This window comes from Nomascus leucogenys, chromosome 4 (assembly GCF_006542625.1).
Source record: "Nomascus leucogenys isolate Asia chromosome 4, Asia_NLE_v1, whole genome shotgun sequence".
Classification (NCBI taxonomy): Eukaryota; Metazoa; Chordata; class Mammalia; order Primates; family Hylobatidae; genus Nomascus; species Nomascus leucogenys.
The window spans coordinates 45654335-45672736 of NC_044384.1; the positions used below are offsets into that span (position 1 = coordinate 45654335).

Here is an 18402-nt window from a genome sequence, read left to right on the forward strand (position 1 = left end):
AATAAATCTGTGATCTAGAATTGTATTTTATAGCTAGTTTACCTTAGAGAGTTTATTAGTATAAAATAGCACTCAAATGTAGATATTTTACAGATAATTTTGTTAGGTTATTTTGCTTTATGTCTCTCTATATAAATATAAAATATCTAGATATATCTATAGCTATCTATAGATAAATAGACCTGTGTCATTATATATCTATTTATATCTATATAGACATATATTATCCATCTATCTCTTTCTCTCTATATATACATATATATCTATTAGATATATAGATACATATCTATATATACATATGTAGGTATATCTCTCTGTATCTATATAGATATAAATATAGAAAGATGTAGATCTATCTCTGTCTATATATTCTCATATATATATGAGATAACCATATATATGGTTATCTCATATGTATATATGGTTATCACATATATATATGGTTATCACATATATATATGGTTATCACATATATATATGGTTATCACATATATAATGATATCACATTTGAGGTAGAATATAAACACATTACTTTTCACATTGGTTTATCAGTTACACACATACACACACACCCTATATCCACACAAACATATATAGGTTTTACACAAGTGATTTCTAAATATTAGCTACAGCTACTGAACATTATTCAGATTATTGTCAGATGTGCACAACATCTCAGAAGGAAACAGTTAAAAATAATTCAGCATGATAATTAAATTTATTAACTAGCAATCCTAAAACAAAAGAATAGCTTACTGCCATTCATTAAAATTGAATTATATCTCATATAGGTGTAGTTGCTCATTGCAGTGGCCAGAGTAATACTGCAAATCTGTAAGATTGAGAAGCTGTCTTCTTGGTAGTGGAGACAAGAAAAAAAAAAAAAGGACGTAAGAGCTTATCCAAACAAGTTTATCATCAGCTAGTGTCACACACCACATCATCAATAATTTTTATATTAAATTATAATATCCCAGTGAATATTCTTTGAAATATAATTTACCTTTTGGAGAAACTTCATTAGTTCTTTATGACAGCCTAGCAAATTACTACTTTAGTGCACCCTAGTGGTGAAAAGGAGCCAATGCGGCTTTAAAAAGTAGCTGGTTAACGCCTCCTAGTGGGTGATTCTCACTCAGATCAAGAGGTTTGTTTTCCTTGCTACTCTGATAGTGTAAAAAAAAAATAAAATGACCAAATTTCTTAAACTGCCTGCATGTATGCACCTGTATAAATAACTATATAGGTAATGAATTTTCATACAGTATAATGGCAAGGAGATGTAAGACATGGGAGACTGGCATGAGATTGTGGAGACAGAATGGGCCAGCTCTGATGCCAACTAGACTTGAGTTTAAATCTTGATAGTGTAAGTTATACATGTGTGATGTTGGCATGTTATTATTTTGTAGGGTTGTTTTTAGGGCCATAAATAATATAGGCAAAGTTTTAACATAATAATTGCTTCAAACACTATAGATATTATAATAATGTGGTGACTAGAAAGATGGGTTTTTTCTTTCAATATGGAGTTGTTTTTGGGGTAACAGATGTTCCAAATTGCTTTTTCCCCCCTATTAATCAGGTAATGAAAAGCTTACTTCTTTTTTTGTGTCTACTATGCTCCTTAGTTGCTCTTCTGAGAATTTGGAATTTGGAACAGGAAATTTCTATCTTTCTGTGCTTTTTCTCATCCATAGATAATACATAGATGTGATATATTTGGTCAGATATATTCATTAGTGTCTAGTTATTTACATAGTCTAAAGTGTTTTCTCTCAATTGGGCTATATAGGCCTTAGGGGCAGACAGGTGGCATTGTCCCAAGTACTTCAGGCCTTTTGATATCCCATAATATGTTAATTTTCAGCACCACCAAACCCCAGATACTGTAATAACCAAAATGCCTTCTTGTTCTCTATTTGCAAAAGTCACCTAGTGAGAACAGTAAACACTCCCAGTTGAGAGACATTTTATGAAGGAAACCACATAGCCAGTTCTCTCCTTGGTACCTTTGAAAAATGTGTTTCTTATTTGCCAGTTGTTGAGCAATTCAATAATTCAGACAACTGATTCTGCATGCATAGTTCACTGTCATCATCTCACAGACTCTGTACTTTGCCTCCTGCATAAATACATGAACGATATGCAAATTACTGGAGTCCCTGACAGAATGAAGTGAAATCTTTGCCATCTTTCTCTGTCTCCCTAAGATGGCTAATTATTGCCTGCTTTGAGTGGCTACAGCAACTATATTCTTCAATATGTGTTCAAAAAGAATTGCTGGCTCCCCACTGACCAGCAGTGTGTAAGAAAGGTAAACTTTAACAAGGGGAGTTGCAACAGAAGCCTAGGAGGTTTTGAACATGCCAATGAACTCTAGACCAGAAAAGTGGCATTCTTTGTGGTTCTCCCCTAGGGCCCAAGGGAAATATAAATGTATCATATTACACATACTCTTCAGGAAAAATCAAGACAGGAAGAGGTTTTCCACACTCCCATGTAAGTAATTGTGTATTTTAATGTAATTCTTCATGTCACTAGTAATTCTATAAACAATGACTTTGCTGAGTTATCTTATTTAATGCAATATTTAGGAATTCTCTTTATTTTATGATTAGTGAACATGTGTGAAAAAGATCTTTCTCATTGCCCATCTGCTTATTTTTTCATCTAATATAAGAATTCTCTGTTAAGACAGTCTTTTCCTTAGCAGCCAAATATTCAATCATAACAAATAACAGCTGAATGTGGTGGTACATGCCTGTGATCTCAGTGATTTGGAAGGCTAAGATGGGAGAATTGCTTGAGGCCAGGAGTTTGAGACCAGCCTGAGCAACATAGCTGGATGCTATCTCTACAAAAAATAAAAATAAAAAAAAATTAGCTGAGCATGGTGGAGCATGCTTGTAGTCCTAGCTACTTAGGAGGCTGAGGTGGGTGATCACCTGCCCAGGAGTTCGAGGCTACAGTGAGCCATGATCATGCCATTGCACTTCAGCCTGAGTGCCAGAATGAGTCCCTGTCTCTAAAAAAATAAAATATCAGTAGAATAAAATAAAAAGAAGTGACAGAAAAATAGCACCCACAAGTTCAGGGATACATCTCCAGTTTGACTATTTCTTTTTTGAAATGGTTTAATTTACTCAGTGGATGGCTATTTTAATTATTGTAAAATAAAGTTCCAAATTAAAGATGTTAGTCATTATAAAAAGCTAAAATAATAAAATAAAGCTCTTTTGTGAAAATCAATATATCTGAATTTGAAATATAATCAGTAAAGCAAAACAAATTTTCCAATGAAAATTAATTATAATTTAACATAAACCACATTCTATTTTCTGCTTGATTACACTTCAGCCTACTAATGTATACTGATGTAGTACCAAATTCATTTGATGGTGCCCTAGAATGCTGCTACCTGTATGTTTTCCTCCTCTAGTTTCTTTATATCATATGGTGAAATGCTTTGCCTTCTTTTAAGCTGTTTTTGCCTCTGGTCTAGCACTTGTACCATTTCTCTATCTTTGGAGAATACTGACTTCCTACCTCTGTACCACATTCACTTTTCATTTCTTTTACTCTGTGTTGAATGCATTTGCCTCAAATCTCCAAATTGTTTTTCTCTGTCTGAAAAACTGACTTGAACTATCTAAAAATACTCCTGCCTGCTTTATACCTTCTTCAGATTTGCCTACTTTTATTTTAAATTTGACCACATACTCATCAAATTCTCAGCACCACAAAGTAACTTTGGATGGACAGAGTGTATTCCTCTGCTTTAGACCAGTGTTTTTTTTATTAGATATCATAATCCATTTATGACTCATCAAGTTAATTTAGTGGGCTGTGATCACTTTTAAAAATGAAATAGAGAAGAGAATAGAAATGATCAGTTTGATTTTATGAGTGTGTATATGTGCTAGCTTATGATGTAAAATGTATGTATACCTGTGCTGTCGATATAGAATGTTGGAAAGCCTTGCTTTAAATAGACACTGTGATTTCAAGCTGCCTGCAGACTCTCCAATAATCGCTTCCACCTACCCTATCACTTCTGCTTTCCGTATATCCTTAGATTTTCCTGACATAACAATTTTTTCCAAAGTTAAAATTACCTTCAGACTCAAACCAATATTTTCATTCATATTAGATAAATATAGTCTTTAAGGTTGCTAGATTTAACACACACAGGATAACCAGTTATATTTGAATTTCAGATAAACAATAGTTTGTAATACATTTGGCTCCAATATTGTATGTTTATCTGGAATTCAAACTGAACTAGGTGTCTTATATTTTATGTAGCAAACTTAATCCTATTTAAAAACCAGGCCGGGCGCGGTGGCTCAAGCATGTAATCCCAGCACTTTGGGAGGCCGAGGCGGGTGGATCATGAGGTCAGGAGATCGAGACCATTCTGGCTAACACTGTGAAACCCCGTCTCTACTAAAAGTACAAAAAAATTAGCCGGGCGTGGTGGCAGGCTCCTGTAGTCCTAGCTACTCGGGAGGCTGAGGCAGGAGAATAGCGTGAACCCTGGATGTGGAGCTGGCAGTGAGCCAAGATCGCGCCACTGCACTCCAGCCTGGGCAACAGAGTGAGACTCCGTTTCAAAAAAAAAAAAAAAAAAAATCAACCCAGATACTCCTGACTGGGCTAGATCGCTCATCTCAACTAGGTAAAAAAGGGAAGGGTAGATGAATGGGTGGGAAGACTGAGGGAGAACATGATCAGAGAAGAAGGGAGAAAAAGAAAATGTGGGCAGTGCTTTTCTACAAATGGTGCATTGGAGTAATGCTAATATTGCCAGAGTCATAGCAAAACAAGCAGTACTGCAGGATTGATAGGAACTCAAAGAAAATATCAGAATCCTCCACCAGGGAGCATGGGGATTTGGGGGTGATTGCAAATCTGGCAGTTTCCTGGTTTTGCTATTGGAAACATCATTTAGGCACAGGAATTCTTCTGGTCTTTAACAGGCATTCAAAGGTCAGATAGATTATCTATAGACAGATGAGTAGTTAGGGTTCCGAAGCAAAAATTTTTGAGAGATACAGTGATTACAAATTTGTTTAGGCAGGCCAGTATGTCTGTCTTTTGTCTAACTGATTGTTGCTAGACAAGAACTTTTTATCTGAGAGTTTTCTTTCTGAGTCCTGATTAAAGCCTTTTTCAGAGTTGCTTTGAAACTAATCAAACAATTACTAATAGATAATTCCAATAATTTGACATATCCAGGCACATTAGTGGTGTAGAACCATATTGAGTAGTATTCAGGGGTAATTACAGTGCCTATGCTTTCAATAGATATTTGCTGAATAAATAAATATGTAGTTGAAAATGTCTTTAACTTTGCAAGACTGTTTCCTTACACATCTCTGCAAATTAATTATTTCCTCTGCAGTAGTACAATGATGTACACTGCTAATCCTTTTTCATGGACAAATGGGTTAAAATATATTTTAATAGAAAAGAAAATTAGTGTCTGAGCATTTCAATTTTATAACACATCTAGAAAACTATCAAAGTCATAGCTAATGTAAGTTATCACATTATATTCCACTTGGGCTCAAATGTGACAGTGGTGGCATACTTTGTAAAGTCCTAAATGCAAAGATATTCAATATATAAAACAGAAAAAGACAGATGTTCCTTGAATTGAAGATATGCATAGAGCCTAGATTTATTTTCCTCAGATAGAGGCCGCTCTGGAGTTTGGTGTTCTATATGTTTATGAATCAGGACATACGGGCTTTTAATAACATTTGGATTTATAGGCTCTGTTCAATTTAATTTCAATTTTATGTTTTACAAATAAATTTTCCATATCTTAATTATCTAGTTATATATATTGCAGAAGGTTTGTGATACAAATTTTCTCAAATCTAGTAAGATAAACAAATTTCACTAGGAAATTTTTTCTAATTTATTCTTTATCCATGATCTCCGGGATATTCATAAGAGAAAATGTCAGAAGTTTGGCCTCAAGGGCAAATTCTTTTAGGTACATACAGTTTGATATTTGCCAAAAACTATGGTGTTCATATATTTATTCTAGTTAAATAAAGGCATTATTGCTATTCTCTAAATTCATTTTAAAAACAAAAGGTGGAGAAAGGTGATTTAAACAATTTCTGTGATTATATTAATTACTGTTTTCTCTAAAGCTCAGTATCTGAAAAGGAGCACAATATACCAAAGCACCAAGTTACATTTTCAAATTACTGATATTTAGGAACACTCATCATTTTTTTATTACACTAGTGAATTTAGGTTAAAATTGTATAATTTTGGTTGATAGATCTTTTGATTAGCTTATTTTTGTTTGTTTGCTTTTTAAAGTGATTGTTACTACTCATGATTTGCCAGTGTTATGTGATGGCTTTATTTCAGCTCACACATTAGCTTCAAATCTTAGACCAAGAATGGCTTCTCTGCTGGTGAATTTCTTCTTACAATTAGATGTTTTGTTCCTTTAGGAAGAGGCAGTTATTTGCATTCCTCTCCTAAATTCCATTAAAAGTGGAAGTCCAACGCATATACTGACTGGCTGCTAAAATATTACAGCATTGTCACAAAGCCATCATTTTAGTCCTCAGTTTTGCTGGAATGGAACAGATGGCCTGTTAATTTTTTCCAGGCGGAGCTCTGTGTTGTTACTCCATAGTCTGACTTGTTCTTGTGGAACTTTGTAACTTGAGACAAGGTACAGAGTGCTTGACTGACCCTTGTATTCAGAAAGGTCACCGCAAACTAGTTAGAGCATTTTACACTTATAAAGAACTTCACACCAGGGAACATTATAAACATTTTAGAATAATTAACCTATGCTGTGAGGTTAATATCCCAGCTCTTTATGGATGAAACAGTCTCTATCTTTTTTCAATACTGATAACTAGGAGTGGCTATAAAACAGTGGTTAAAGTGATAGGCTTTGAAACCACAATATCCGGTGAGTCCTGTCTCTTGTACATAATTGGCAAAATACACAACCTCTCTGAAGCTTAGCTCCCTCATCTGTTACACAGGGATCATGATAGTGATCATGGTAATCTATTCATGGGATTGTTGTGACGATTAAATGATGAAACTCATGTAAAGTTCTGATTCAGCATAATCCATTTACTAAGTACTCAATTAATGGAAAACAATCAGACATAGATTGCTTGGTGACATTTTCTTCCGTGTAATGCAGCCAAAACAAATAATTGTCATGTAATTAAGGAGAATCTTAATTTTGAGGATTGCAAATTCTCTACCGTTTCAGGAACCAGAGGTTTGCAGGTGTATATATAATACAAACTGAATAGTTAGAAACCCTTTTTATTGAATAACTTAGAAATGAAACATTGTTGCAATTAGAGAGGAAGGATACTTGGGACTGAGAAAAGAAGACATGGTCAAATTCCCCATGTTTTAAAATTATTTTCTGTTGTTTTTTTCTCTTAATTTGCACTATTTTATGGCTTGAGTTAAGGAGATAAATTTACATTACATACTTATGATACATCGTCTGAAAAAATAGAGCAAAACAACAATTTGTTATTAAATTTTTTTGATTAATTAACTTCTTTAATTTTTCTAACTTTATGTTACTTCAGATCCAAGTTGGAAAGGTAATTTATTTCTGAAGACTCTGATACTAAAAAAGAAAATGTGAAAAAACTTTAGTATTATATATTATTGAATTTACAAGATGAGTTTTGCAAATTAGATTGCTTGTGGTTGCTTTTAAAATTTCAGATTTTTGGATAACTTATATGTTTACCTTAACTGCATTGTTTTAAGGTGAAGGCTAGTAATACTCAGGAATGGCCAGTATTTGGCTTTATAGTTGTAGGGCTTCTTAAAGTACCATTTTTTTTCTTCTGAAAGGCAGAACATTGGCAAGTAGACAAGTATATTTGTCTGTGGGATTTTCAGTAAGGTATTCCCAAGAGTTTGCTTGTTGTTTTTTTTTATAACCCACAGATGGAAGATAGGAAACCATGCCCTTTATAGAACTTGATCATTGAGCTTTCTGCAGGTGGATAAGTTTGTCACTGGATCACTAATGTGCTGTTATTGCTCCAGAGGCTGATTTTATTGTTCAGTCCATCAAAAGAGGCTGTGGTTAAATTACTTTTATATGGAAGTATCACTATACTTTTTGGATGGTAGAGGTCATTTCTACTTCTAATTTATGGAAATAATTTAATCTGTTATTTTCTGTTTTACTGATGAATTCCATGCCTAAAGGACTTAGGCTGTAATATTTACACTGAAAACACTATCAGTGTTTCCCAATACTCAAATGAATTAAGGCCTTTACAAGTGGTAAGTTATGAAAAATGTACCTTGTGCCAAATTCCCCCACTCCACAACCATAGATAATTCTGAAATGGCCTCATTGTCTGGAGTGACACTGACATTCTTTGTCTCACTGCTGAGGAAATCAAGAATGTGGACACACCAAGGGTGAGATTAGAGCAGAAATTTAATAGGCAAAAGAAAGAGAACAGCTCTCTGCTGCAGAGAGAAGTCCCAAAAAAGGGTTGTCATTCTTCAGGGAAATGCAAGGGTTTTTATAAGCAACTTACTGGGGAGGGAGTATTTCATCTACATAGGGCGTAAAAAACCTATTAGGACTAGATGTGTCATTTGCATAGGGTGTGACACTCTGGCAGTCCCCACCCCAACCTTTTATTGCCCAGGCAGGTCTTTAGCCTAAGTTACTCCATGTTGCTTATCTTTTCCCCACTGTGCATGTGCTAAGGGGGAGGGGGGTGGGCAAAATTTTTAAAATTAGTTGTGCATGGTAGATTGTGTCTGTAGTCCAGCTAGTCAAGGAGGCTGAGGCAGGAGGCTTGCTTGAGTCCATGACTTTGAGGTTGCAGGGAGCCATTATTATGCTACTCCACTCCAGCTTGGGTGATGTGCCTGGCCATGGTGGATGTGACTGGCCCAAGGTAGTTCTTTCTATTGGTGCAGCTGCACGCACCACCTTCATGCAAGCTTCCAGCTTCCTTATTGGAGTATGTCCAAAAAAGGAAAGGAATGTGCTCACTAGGGCCCACAGTGCTTACTGGGACCCACTGTATGCATGTGAAACTTGCTAATTACACAGGAGGCTCCATCTTTGTGCTGGAACTTGCTTCCTTATCTATGTCTGCAGCCTGATCTTCCAGGCTGCTCTTTGTTAGAGCAGAAATTCTGCCAATGACTCTTTGCCCTATTTGCCTAGCTAGTTTCTTCCTTCCTTCTCTCTCAATTCAAGGTTAAAAAATAATAACAATAACAAATCTTTCCCGTGACTCAAGTTGAAGATAGTTTAACAAACACTGAATTTTTCTGTGATGACATTTTGATACTTTGGGTTTCTTGAAATTTTTTTTTTTGTCTGCTTTCCCTGGGCCCTTGGCATTTGTCTTGTCTGTTGGATAAGCCACCCATGTTCCATTAAATTTACAGAAATAGACCAGTATTTGGGAAATCCATGTTTGACTTCCAGCATTTTACTTTGCCCTCTGCATTTCATCTCTTTACAGCAGTCAACCAATTTATCAAAAAGTTACTGGAAAATCTGTTTTAACCATTTGCTAAAATAATGGTAGTAAAACCACAGTGAAAAGTATAACATTATATAAACATAAGAAAACAAATCTAGATTCATAGAAAACAACATTTGTAAGAAATAAATTCCCCATAATTATTTACTTGATAAATAATGTTAGGTCATTAGTTTTAAGGTTCAATGTGGCTGTGTTCTAGTTCATCCTTAACATGTTTGTTTCTATTGTGAGCAATATATTTAATATGTGGTTTGTCACATGGAAGTTGTGATTTTTTTTAGTGCTTAGTTAAGAGGGATCAAGACTAACATCCATTCTTTATATTTTGTATCTTATCACTATCAAGGGACAGTGTTTCTGTGTTCATAAACAAATTCTAAGGAAATACTCTTTATCTTTCTGAAATATAAAAATATTTTTAAGAATACATTTTCAAGTGAAATATTGTTCTCACCAATATTCTAGAAAATGTTCTGTACTGTATATTCAAAATCCAATTTCCATCTAGAAGCAGAATATTCACATTGGAAAACTGGGTCCAAGACATTTATGACATTTATGAATGATTATAGTATTTTACATAGTTAATTGCAATATTAGTAGAATAGTATTTTTAGTATCTGAATCAAAATATTTTTAAATTTCTGTTCCTTCTAGGTTTTATTTGCAGCTGCTATTACATATTACAAGAAAGATGTTAGGACTTTGATAAATGGGCTACCTTGAGGGACATGTCCCTGAGTTTTATCACCATTTATGAACATCTATTTAAAGTTGATTTAACATTTCAAACATTAATTCCCAGCAAATGAGAACAGGCCTTTCATTAGGGTAAGGGTCATAGAGGTACTTAGCATAGGCCTCAAGTTAGAAGAGGACTGGCACATAAGCTTTCAATGCTATCTCTGAATTAGGTTAAATAAGGATGCCCACAGAATCAAATGACAGTATTTCATCATAAAAGTTTAATTATGAAATGTAATTATTCAAATATACCATAATTTAAGAATTTTCCAAGGACAGGACACTCTTTTAATTTTTTTTTTTTAAGAGGCATTGTCTCACCCTGCCACCCAGGCTGGGGTACAGTAGCCATAATAATAGCTCCCTGCAACATCAAAGTCATGGGCTCAAGTGAGCCTCCTGCTTCAGCCTCCTTGACTAGCTGAGACTACAGGCACACACACCATGCACAACTAATTTTTAAAATTTTATATAGAGATAGGATCTATGTTGGCTGGGTTGTCACAAAATCCTAGTCTCAAGTGATCCTCTAGCCTCAGCCTGTCAAATTGTTGGGATTACAGGTGTGAGCCACCATGCTGAGAACTTCAGTAATGAAGCTTGTCTAGGATATTTTCCTTTTTTGCTGGCTTTATTGAGGCATACTTGGTAAATGAAAATTGTAGCCAGGTGCAGTTGCTCATGCCTGTAATCCCAGAGCTCTGAGACACCAAGGTGGGAGGATTGCTGGAGGCCAGGAGTTCAAGACCAGACTGGGCAACATGATGAGACCCCCGTCTTCACCAAAAAAAAAAAAAAAAAAAAAAAAAAAAGCTGGGTTTAGTGGTCCACACCTGTAGTCCTAGCTAATTGGGAGGCTGAGGCAGGAGGATCGATCACTTGAGCCCAGGACTTTGAGGCTACAGTGAGCTGTGATTGTAGCACTGCAATCCAGCCTGGGCAATAGAAAGAGACCCTGTGACCCTGTCTTGAGAAACAGATTTTATATATGTTAGGTGTACAACGTGTTTTCATACACATATACATTGTGAAATTATTACTGCAATCAAGCTAATTAGCATGTCCATCACCTCATATAGTAACCATTTGTGGGTACATATGGTAACACTTGAGATTTACTCTATTAATGAATTTTAAGCATACGTTACAGAATTATCTACAGTTACTATGCTATATATTTGATCTCTAGAACTTACTCATACTACATAATGAAACTTTGTACCCTTTGACCAATATCTCCTCATTTTCCTCACCCTCCAGCCACTGGAGCCACCATTGTATTCTACTCTCAGCTTCTATGAGTTTGACTTTTTCAATTTCCACATACAGGTGAGATTATGCCTGTCTTTCTGTGTCAGGCTTATTTCACTTACCATAATAATCTCCAGGTTCATACATGTTGTTGCAAATGACAGGATTTCCTTCTTTTTTAGGGCTGAATAATATTTCATTATATATGTGTAATGACATGAAATATATATGTATATATACACATATAAAATTAAATAAATATTGATATATATTTTATATCATGTTTTCTTTATCCATTCATCAGTGGACACTTATATGGTCCCCATATCTTTTCTTTTTTTTTTTGAGACAGTCTCACTCTGTCACCCAGGCTAGAGTGCAGTGGCACAATCTCGGCTCACTTCAAACTCTACCTCCCGGGTTCAAGTGATTCTCCTGTCTCATCCTCCCAAGTAGCAGGGATTACAGGTACCTGCCACCACACCTGGCCAATTTGCATAATTTTAGTAGAGATAATGTTTCACCATGTTGGCCAGGCTGGTCTTGAACTCCTGACCTCTGGTGATTCACCTGCCTCAGCCTCCCAAAGTGCTGGGATTACAGGTGTGAGCCACCGTACCTGGCCTAGTTGTCCCCATATCCTGGCTATTGTGAATAAGGCTGCAATGAACATAGGAGTACAGATATCTCTTTGAGATAATGATTTCATTTCCTTTGGATATATTCCCAGAAATGGAATTGCCGGATCACTCGGCAGTTCTATTTTCAATTTCTAGGGGAACCACCATATTGTTTTCTATAATGGCTGGGTTGATTTACATTTTCACCAGTAGTGTACAAGGGTTCCCTTTTCTTTACATCCTTGCCAATACTTTTTATCTTTGACTTTTTTATAATAGCGATCCTAACAGGTGTGAGGTGATATCTCATTGTGGTTTTGATTTTTATTTCTTTGATGATTAGTGATGTTCCACATTTTTTCATGTACCTGTTAGCCATTTGTATGTCTTCTTTTGGGAAATGCCCATTCATGTCTCTTGCCTATGTCTTAGTCTGTTTAGGCTGCTGTAATGAAATAATCTAGACTGGATAATTTAAAAGTAATGTAAATTTATTACCCATAGTTATGGAACCTAGGAAGCCCAAGAGCAAGCTACCAGCATATTTAGTGTCTGATAAGGAATCATTCCATGTAGATGGTGCCTTCTTTCTTGGTGGAAGGGCAAAAGAGCCAAGCAAGCCCCCTTATACCTCTTCTATAAGGGCACTAATCCCATTTATGAGAGTAGAGCCTCCAAAAGGCCTCACATCACAACACTACTCGACTGGGGATTAAGTTTCAAAGAAAAAGTTTAAGAAGACACAGACATTCAAAACATAGCAGCCTATTTTTAAATCAGGTTATTTGTTTTATTGCTGTGAAATTTTTTGAGTTCTTTATATAATTTGGAAATTAACCCTTTATTATGTATGGTTTGCAAATAACTCTCTCCATTCTATGGGTTGTCACATTCTATGTGTGCACACACGCATACACACACACTTAAGTCTTTAATCCATTTTGAGTTTATTTTTGTATAAGGTATGATACAAGGGCCAATTTATTTCTTCCACATTTGGATATCCAGTTTCCAAATACCATTTATTAAAGAGATTATCCCTTCTTTTTGTGTGTTCTTGGTATATTTGTCAGAGATTATTCTTTCTTTTTAATAGTTTTCATTGTATAGATCTTTTATCGTCTTGGTTGAATTGTTTTTGTAGTTTATTTTTGATGCTATTTTAAATGATATGCTCTTCTTATTTTTTTTGTATAGTTCATTGTTATGTATAAACATTCAGCTGATTTTATATCTTGATTTTTTCATCCTGCAACTTTACTGGATTTGTTTATTAGTTCTAACATTGTTTTGGTGGGGTCTTCAGGATTTTCTCTCTATAAGATAATTTCACTTGTAAGCAAAGAACATTTTATTTCTTTCTTTCAAGTTTAGGTGGCTTATCTTTTTCTAACCTTTTATTACTCTGACTAGGACTTCTAGTACCATATTGAATACAAGTGACAAGAGTGGGCATCCTTGTCTTATTCTTGATTTTAGAGGAAAAGTTTTCATTTTCTCACCACTGAGTATGATATTAGCTGTGGGCTTGTTACATATGGCTTTTATTATATTGAGGTACATTTCTTCTATACATATTTGTTAAGAGTTTTAATCATGAATAGATGTTGAATTTTGTCAAATGCTTTTTCTGAATCTATTGAGATGCTTATATCATTTTTATCCTTCATTCTGCTAATGTGGTGAATCTCATTTATTGATTTGTGTATGTTGAAACATCCTTGCATCCTAGTGATAAAACCCACTTGACTATAGGGTATAATTGTTTTAATGTGCTTTTAAATTTTGTTTGCTAGTTTTTGTTGAGTTTTTCATCTATGTTCATCAGAGAAATTGGCTGTAAACTTTTTTTGTAGTGTCCTTGTCTGGCTTTGGTATCAAGGTAATGCTGGCACGGACTTGGAAGTGTTCCCTCCTACCCAGTATTTTTTGTGTGTGTGTGGGAGGGCGGGGATGGAAGGAGTTTGAGGAGGATTATTGTTAATTCTTCTTGGAATGTTTGGTAGAATTTACCAGTGAAGCGGTCAGGTCCTGGGACTTTCTTTATTGGGAAGTTTTTGATTACTGATTTGATCCCCTACTCACTATTGATCTGTTCATATGTCCTGCTTTTTATGATTCAGTCTTGGTATGCTGCACATTTCTAGGAATTTATACATTTCTTTTGTGTTATCCGATTTGTTGGCATATATAATTGTTCATGATTCTTATGATTCTTTGTATTTCTCTGATATTTATAATATCTCTTCATTTACTTATATTTATTTGATTCTTCTCTATTTCTTGGTCTAGGTAAAGTTTTGTCAATTTTGTATATCTTCAAAAAATAAATAACTCAGTTTCACTGATCTTTTTTATTGTTTTTCTAGTCTCTACCTTATTTATTTCTATTCTGATCCTTATTATTTCCTTCTGTTAACTTTGGCCATAATTTGTTCTTCTTTTTCTAGTTCTTTGAGGTATAAAGCTAGGTTATTTGAGATCCTTTTTCTTCTTTTAAAAACTAATTAATATTATTATTGTTTTTAGAAACAGGAAACAGGCTCTCCCTCTGTCACTCATGCTGGAATGCAGCGGCATGATCATAGCTCACCAGAGTCTTGAACTCCTGGATTCCAGCTATCCTCCTACCTCAGCCTCCTGAGTAGCTGGGACTACAGGTGCATGCCACTGTGCCCAACGAATTTTTACTTTTTATAATCTTTTTTAGAGACAGAATCTCACTATGTTACCCAGGCTTGTTTCAAACTCCTAGCCTCAAATGATCCTTCCTTTTCAGCTACCCAAGTAGCTGGGATTACGGGCATGAGCCACCACCCCTGGCTCTTTTTTCTTAATGTGGCATTTATTGCTATACATTTCCCTGTTTGAACTGCTTTTGCTGTATTTCATAAGTTTTGATATGTTGTGTTCCCAGTTTGTTGCACTCAAGATATTTCTGGATTTCCTGTTTGATTTCTTCTTTGCTCAGGAGTGTGTTTTTTATTTTTACATATTTGTGAATTTTTCAATTTTTCTTCTATTATTGATTCCTAGTTTCACACCAGTGTGCTCTGTAAAGGTATTTCATATGTTTTCAGTTTTTTAAAATTTGTTAGGACTTGTTTTGTGGCCTAACATATGATCTATCCTGAAGATTATTCCCTGTTCACGTGAGTAGTTTGTGTATTCTGCTGCTGTTGGGTGATAAGTTTTGTATATGTCCATTAGGTTCATTCAGTTTCTAGTGTTGTTCAAGTCTGCTGTTTCCTTATTCATTTTCTGTCTGAACTATCTATTTACTATTGAAAGGGATATACTGAAGTTCTCTGCTGTTAATGTGTTGCTGTTTGTTTATCCCTTCACTTCTATTAACATTGGCTTTATATATTTAGGTGCTCTGATTTGAGGTGCATGTATACTTACCATTGGTAAATCTTCTTGATGAATTGACTTCTTTATCATTATATAATGACCTTCATTGCCTCTTGTGACAATTTTTAACAATCACCCTATTATGTTTGATGTAAATATAGGCAGCCCTGATCCCTTTTGGTTACCATTTGCATGGAATATATTTTTCTATCCTTTCACTTTCAGCCTATGTGTCCACTTATAGCTAATGTGATACTTTTGTAGACAGCATATAGTTAGTTCTTGTTTTTTTTTTAATTCATTCAGCCACTCTGACTTTTGATTGGAGAATTTGATTCATTTGTATTTAAAGTAATTATTGATAGATAAGGACTTACTCTTGCCATTTTACTAATTGTTTTATGACTATTTTTCTTTTCTTCCTTTCTTGGTCTCTTCCTTTGTGATTTGATGATGTTTGTGTAGTTGTATGTTTTGATTACTTTTTATTCATCTTTTGCATATCTACTTACAGATTTTTTTCTTTGTGGTTACCATAGGGCTTACATAAAATAACTTATAACAAACTTTTTTTTTTTTTTTTGAGACGGAATCTCGCTCTGTCGCCCAGTCTGGAGTGCAGTGGCGCAATCTTGGCTCACTGCAAGCTCCGCCTCCCGGGTTCACGCCATTCTTCTGCCTCAGCCTCTCCGAGTAGCTGGGACTACAGGCGCCCGCCACCACGCCCAGCTAATTTTTTGTATTTTTAGTACAGACGGGGTTTCACCGTGGTCTCGATCTCCTGACCTTGTGATCTGCCCGCCTCGGCCTCCCAAAGTGCTGGGATTACAAGCGTGAGCCACCGCACCCAGCCATAACAAACTATTTTAAGTTGATAACAACTTAACTTCAACGGCTTCAATACTTGGTGCCTGTAGTGTAATGGAGGGCCTGTTGCTAGGGTCCAAAGTGAAGCTGAAGTTGAATGCTCACTTCACTCTCCTTCAAGCATGTGGAGAACTTCTTTCTCCAAGTTGTGCTGCATGGGTTTGAGGGAGAGTTGATGTGTATAATGTGAAACCGTCTTTTCCACCTCATTCGTTGAGTCTTTTCTTATTTCTATGCTCTACTCAGGTGCTGTAATCACTTAGTTGGATTCCTTAGTTGTCGTGAAGGTATTTTTGTGCATGGGTGGTTCATGTTTCTGTGAGGGGACAAATGCCAGGAACTCCTATTTCACCATCTTGGTGACTCCTGAAAATTCCAGGACTCTTAATTTCAAATAGGCCTGGGAGAAAAGATTCTGAATAGGGAAAAAAAGTTTTGTTTTTTTTTTTTCTCTTTACCTGCATTACAGGAGAAATACTTTTTTTCAGAAATGAGTATGAGACGTGAAAAGCCTGCTTGGAGGATCTTTCTTCCCTGTGCATAGGAGGACTCTGTGGTCTGTGGGCCCCAGTGAATATTAGGTGGGGAAGAAAAGATTCAAGGGGAGTGGAATGCCATGGCAGGTGTCCCTATAACATGAATTCTAAACACCAAGAAAACTATTCCTAAATAAGCACTTTTATCATATGTAATATATAGTGACATGGCAAGTACTATGTTAGAGCCATACCAGAAAGAATAATATGATAAAATATTTGCTTAAAAATATTTTCTAAGATACGAAGTGGGCTCTGTATTATTTCATGCACACATGTATACATGAACACAAACATATTTTTGACCATTACATGTAGTATTTTTCAGAGTAAAGCTATAAAACTAATGTGATATGATTATTAACAATTTCAAGAAAAATTGATTTGGGGCTAAATGTTGCTAGACAAGTCATAGGATTGATTCAGGTCAATGATAAATCTATCCAGAAGGGACTTCTACACAAATGCTTCATTAGCATGGGGAAAAGAGAAGATTTCAGAAAGTATCAGGGCCGTGGAAGCCGATGGAGTGTCTCTCCAACTCCAGCACTTACCTATCTATCTTTCAGTGAAATGTTTCTCTTTTATAAAGTAGACAAAAGATTTAATAGAAATCTAGAAAAACCAATGGAGCCTTTACCTAAAATCCTACTCGATAATAAATTTACTGGTCAGACGCATTAGTTCTAATGGACTATAACTTGATATAATTTGAAATATAAAATATAGGGATGGAGCATGCATTATAGACTTTTTTTTCTTCTGAATTAGTATAAAATATGTCTTCAGAGAGTAAGAAAATAATGATCTCTAATGAAATAGATCAGGTAAAATTGTTTATTCCCTCTGTAAAAATAGAAAAATAGGATTCAAATTCATATATGCTGCATGTGTTTATAGAGAGAGAGAAAATGAATGAGAATGTAAATTATGTATATATTTTCTTATTAAATAATATAAAATTTTTCACAAAATAGTTTAGAATTGTTCTGATCATTTTCCTCACACAATAACTGCATAGTCTGAAGCAGTATTTTTTGAAATCTGGACATCTTACTCTGTCAATATTATATTTAAAAATAAGAGTTCTATATCTCAACCCCTAGGAGTGTCGAATTTTAATGACCTGAATATGGATTATCAGTGGCAGATTTTAATTGTAAGCCTTTTTCTCCTCTTCAGTATTCTTATGGCTTCTTTTCCCTTAAAGTCAATAGGATAGGCTATGTGGTACAAAGTGATTTTATATTAAATTAAGAGAAAAATGAGCTTTACAATTTTGGATCTTGGTATATGGGGTTTCCTCAAGGCTATGCTCCTATAGCATGGCTAAGCAAAAGTTGACTCCATCACCACTAAGAGAACTAGCACCCGTTTACACTCAATTATACATTTGTTGCACATTTTCCTTCATTTTTACTAATTTAAAATACATCAGTGTTTGTAAGGTTTCTATAGATCAGTGTTTCTATAGAT

General features: G+C 35.1%; 1 protein-coding gene across 4 annotated transcripts in view; it reads left to right on the forward strand.

Moving 5' to 3' along the window:
- The window catches only part of NOL4 (nucleolar protein 4), a 381073-nt gene that overhangs the window by 101139 nt on the left and 261532 nt on the right, over nucleotides 1–18402 (forward strand). The gene's annotated exons all lie outside the window — the stretch shown is intronic.